This window comes from Danaus plexippus, chromosome 17 (assembly GCF_018135715.1).
Source record: "Danaus plexippus chromosome 17, MEX_DaPlex, whole genome shotgun sequence".
NCBI lineage: Eukaryota > Metazoa > Arthropoda > Insecta > Lepidoptera > Nymphalidae > Danaus > Danaus plexippus.
This window is the reverse complement of record NC_083548.1, coordinates 5,122,147-5,128,146: the sequence shown is the minus strand read 5'-3', so window position 1 is coordinate 5,128,146 and position 6,000 is coordinate 5,122,147.

Here is a 6,000-nt window from a genome sequence, read left to right as displayed (position 1 = left end):
ACCTCTTCCTCTTCCTCAACTACCAAGGTTGGCAACGCATCGGAAACATAAGAGATGTTGGGGATGTCCATCGGCGACGATGCCTACTGCCCACCACGTAGGTTGTTTGCTCGTTTGCCACATTTCTCATTAAAAAAAAATTAACATTGATTTTAAAAATACACATAAAAAAGTCGATCCCTAGACAACTTCAGGAGGTAAGTAAACTTCCAATGATTTTAATTAAATAAGTAGTAATATATTAAAATTTCTTTGATAACGTAATGCGTGCTAGTCATACTACTTCGATGATATTAAATAGGGTTAAGACTGTAATTGTTCTCTGAAGTATGTATGTAGGGTCTCCGTTATGCAAGGTCATCAAAGTCGGATCTTAGATGGCCACTCCGGGTGCGTTATGGCCTACAAGCTACGCCTAATGGACAAGTCAACTTCAATTATACCGCATACTGTTCGTGTAGTTAGTATTACAATTTTCTCTAAAATGATTATATAACAAATATTTGTATTTGCACAAGTAATTGCAAAATACAAGTGCACAACAATAATTAAGTACGTTATTCATTTTGATCCCAATAACTCAGACCAAATACTGGCAATAAATTAATTTGCCAATTATCATAAACGTCCAATTTTGCCCTCGGCTTACCTTCTCATACATTGTTTGATCATGTATTATGCCAAAACTATTACCGCTGAGCTACATATATATTTTTTTGTCTGTAAAATGCCCCTTTCTAAATGTAAGAAATATTCATAACTTGTATTAGTTTTAGTTTTTTAGAACCATACTTATGATACAACTACATATTTTTATTTATTATATAAGTATTATTAAAGACATTAATTACGGTTGACAACGAAATAGTCTTTAGGAATTACTTAGGATAATTATCAACCCATTGCAACTCTTAGCAAAAAAAATGTAAGGACTTATCAAATTGAATATCCATGTGTATGTTTGTAATTTGGATTTTTTTTTTTAGTTTACCAGAATAGTGCTTGACTATTATTCAACCTGATGACATTATTGCACATGAACCAAATATTTTAGTAATTTCTAATCTTTTCTTCAATCAATCCGGTCGTAAATATTTGATAAATTATGAGTAAAAAGAAACAAAGACGCAGAAATCTTTTCAAGTACTTTGCTGTGCGTTTCTTTTAATTATTCTGGATAGAAGCAAGATCTACGACCAAAAAAGGCGGGTCAATCGTACCTCTGACTCTCTGTTGGTCTCTGATTCTAGGAATGCAAATGTGCCATTTTTGCCCATATTCTCCAACGCGTATACTATACATTACTATTACTATTACGCTGACTAATTTACCCCAATGCTCAAGACAAAATTCTTGGTTTTGAACCAAATTTTTGTCACCAAAAGTCTTTCTGTATGTTTCATCACGGAGTCCAAATCAGTGAGTTAAAATTGATAGCGCCTGCTAAACCATGAAGGAAGTATTTCACACACGACCGGACCTTCGCTTTGTGTAAACAAAGACGTTATGCTGACGTGAAGTACTGCAAGATTTTTTTCCTAAAAATTCAGGCAATCAGATCATGAAATATGCTACAACAATGAAGCTTATCTATAAGGCTAAATTGCCAGACTACTGTTGAAACATTTCGAGACATCAAATAAAAGAGACACAGCTTTACTATAGTCGTCTAGATTTTTGTGAATGCTGGACACCAAAAAATCCCTAGTCGTAAGATATTAACAAATTCCGTGTTGCAAATCACTGAGAACATCATTGTCTTCTAGGTTTACCATGAGTGGTCCCTTGTCCTTGTTCCTAATTCAATACCTTGCAGAATATTGAAGTAATTGAACGGACCGCTAATTAGTAGGCACTGGATAACTTAAATGGCGGAATCTCTAAAGAGCGCGGATACTATAGTGCCAGAACAAGAGACAACTGGAGTACATATATTTTTAACATTATGGTTTGAATGCAATATGGACCACAAGATTAATTTTCGTCTATGCTATGCAGAGTTCTCAGTACATCTGTATTAGTCGTAGGGACCTCTGTTATAGTGAAATCAAAGAACGTTTTAGTCAAGATGACAACTTTGTATGAAAAGCTAAGCAAACTGAGTTGCTTTTTCTTCGCTGGACCAGACCAGAGAGTTTTCCAGCCACGATTAAGAGAATAAAGTTTTGCGCCACAATCAATATTATTGATGTTACCAGTATTGTTATTATTGATGTTATATCTCTTTAATACCATTTTTTAAGACTTGGCTGATGGTAAAAGTATATTTTAGGAACTAATATCTCCATTATTGCTATTAGCTCGTGACTTACATTTCCCCAAGAAAATTATGCCGAACACTTTTCAGCCTGACCATATTCATCCATGCTCAATTCGGCCCACGAAGAGGAGTATCAGTGAGGGCAAAAAAGTATTTTATTTTCTGAATTATCACATCCGTTTCCGCGTTCCCGCATCTCAAACTCGAAGAGTTTTCGAGTATTTATCTGGATTTGTTCTCAGTAGAAAGTACAGACAATCAGGTTTAATCTCGTAACTGCAACTTTTCGTATCCTCTACTCTAGTAACTTTTTTCTAGTTAAGAAAGACTTTACGACAAAGTGATATTTCACTCTGCTCTTCAAGCAAAATCATTCAGCTTATAGGGAGAAGTCAGACCTAAAAATATCAGCTGTACTAAGGGATACCAAAGTAGGACCGTATTACCTGCGTCAATTAGATTTCCAAATAATCGAATTATTTTGTGGCTAGCAATGCGCGAGTGGTAGACACTGCCACAGACTTTTTAAGCACCCTTTTATTCTTTAACATTCAGGCTGAAAATCTTGGGGTTGAGATTACAAGACGGTAACAGCAGATATCATTACAGATATTTGACGTTGTGCTTATGTTACTATAACTTACTTGCTCACTAAAATAATAATTTTGGTTTTCACTTAAAGCACACTTAAATAATAAACTTTTTGGTATTGATTCCTTTGAAAACTTCTACAACTCCTCGGTCTTAACTATCTTTAAATTGCAGTTAAGAATTGTTTTTCAAATTATTTTTCACTTAAGAAAGAAAAATTTATAACCTAAGATTTCATATAAAAATTCGAAGATATTCTGAATTCTGCATGAGATATGTTTAGTTGATATGTCTCAAGATAAAGTTATAAAACCTTAATAATATATCAAAATGAGTTAAATCACTTTACAGTTTAATCGATAATTCTTGTGTACAAAGAGCCTTAAAGGCTTATACAATTTCCATTCTATGGCTAATCAATGTTATCCATATATGCTTTGCTTATTAGCACTGGCGGTGCGGTGTTTAGTATTAATTGTGTTTTCGTTTTACGTATTGATAAAACTATAAAAGTAGTAACAAACTTAATTCAATATTCAATCAATTTATTCAATCAAATTCAATATGGAACAGGATTTCGTCTCTTCTTTTTTTATTCTGAACAAAATATAGTCTGAGAGGATTAACAATCATAAAATGTGAAAAGAGTGATCGGTTTCCGTTCGTGAAAACAAAATTAATTATTTTATATACGTGAATATTTAAAAAATATTCGGTTAAATATAAATCTCCCCCATTTTTATATGGTCTAGGAATATTAAATTATACATCTAATTTAAATAATATGTTCAATTAAATAATACATAACTCATATAAATTACATATTAATAACAAGGAACAAAATTAATATTCAACATAAGAAAACAACCGTAGACAAAAATTCTGTGCTCATGGGAACACAAGGAAATTAAAGCGACAACGCAAACTGTCATTTCGTTACTTAAGTAATTTGAGTCATGAATATTTTCTTCGAGTTTGTGTTGTTAAGTTAAAGTTTTTTAGATTCCATGAGTACATGATCTAATTTACTAAATAACACATACTTATTACATTTCAATCTCCTCTATCGTATATTTCATTACTTATCTTTGTGTTACCCATTTTAATTATCTCATTAATATTCTATTTGTTGCAACTACACATCTAATGCAGAGTGAATATATAACGTCCGTAGTTGGAAGTTAAGCGTTCTAAATTGATATTACTCCCTATAAAGTAAGTTAGTTATAGTGTTACCTAAATACGTTTTGGCTTCTGTTTTATTTGCCTTTTATTGTTTCAGCAATGCGTTTTAAATGGTGTTCTTTTAAAAATATTGCAATTATATTTAAATTATGATAGTGCCAATTTAATTATATGCACAATACAAATTATAACACCAAATTACTATAACAGTTCTCTAAATAAAATCAGGTTAAGAAACTTTCAACTCTTGCTTGGTTCATAATTGAAAAAGTTTATCAGACTTCTTAAATAATTTAAGTCAACATCGAGCTTAATTATCTGGAGTAAGCATTTTGAAACAAATTTTTTTTCAACTGGTAACGTCTAGGACATTTTGTATTTGTATAAAAATTAAATATAGGATTATTTTTATCACTTCATATAACAGAAAATTTCGAATAAATTCGTCCACTACTTTTCAGAAAAATAGTAACAAATAAACAGCTATCCTTATAACACCTCTCATTTTGGATGTAGTATTTTTTCATACTAGATGAAAAACTTAGTATATCAATAATTCCACGCGCACTTTGTCCTAACGCTAGAAAAATCCTCGATGAAGCCACACTACTGCTACTATTGTAAAAGCAGATGAAATCAGCACAGACAATGTAATTAAATCGTTGTCACAATTGCTACAAGTTTTAGAAACAACAAGAGTAAATTGCATTCAGAAATTAAACAACTGTATTGCCAGAATTAGAACATAGAATACTTGATTTACTAGAAATTTGTAACTATTAAACTATCAAGCAACGGACAATTTTGCACTACATGAGTCAGACATTGGACGCTTTAATATGTACACATACTAAATCCACAAAATTCTACACTGTTAAACGATAAACTGCACAAGTTTTTAATTGATTTAAATGATATTAATTTTCCTAAAGTTGTACATTAGGCGAGTAACGACGTGATTAAAAGTTTTGTCATTTAAGTGAGATGTAAGATTGTATCTCATAAGATGAATTGTCTTAGTTTCGTCGTAATTAGTTTACTATGAAGAGTATGACCTCAAATGAAAACTACGTATCGAGTATATGTTTTCAAGTTTAAAAAATCCTATATAAACTAAATATATAAAAAATATTTTATTTATATATGTATTTTAATCTTACTATTAATTATCCACGAGAAAAAATCGCTGTTACTATCTTTATTTTTTTGCATTTCATATATTTGGAACCTAACATAATAACATATTTAATTCATAATATTGCAAAGTAAATTTTTTATTTCGTTGTCACATGAATTACGAATACTATTATTTCAACATCTATTCGAATTCAATATTAATTCTCTTCAGTGAAAAGATTTTACTTCCGTTCAGCAAATGACTTAGTTCGTAAAAATATATACTTCTTTTCCTTTTTTTATTTAATTTTTATCCCTGATTTTTTTCGTATGATATTCAATTTATTAATTAAGAATTAAAGAATAGAATAGTTTTCACCGAATGTTTATATTTTCTGTATTCATAAATATGTACTGAAATAATGGAATCATATCCTTGATTTTTCGTTCTCGGTCTGTCAAAGTAATATAAACAAACATATTATTCGATTATTTCACCTATTATTTGAAATATTTTTCTCTCTCTTTATGTTTATCAAATCTATTAGAAGAGTTAAAATAATAGTACAAAAAACAAATAATAATATACTTTGTTGATAAAATGTTAAGCCTATCGGGATCTAATACAAAGGCTTGTTTTTTTAATAATGGATATCCTAATAACGACTGTTTACCATCGGGCTCAACGTTGTTTACAATCAAGTGTAAATATATTTAGCATATACAACGCCTAAGGGTGTATATGACTTATATAACGTTTAATAGTGGCGTCCTGTCGTCTCTTAATATAAATAAAAAATATTTTTCTAACTAAGGAATTGGTTAATAACTCTAAATTGTAAAATTTA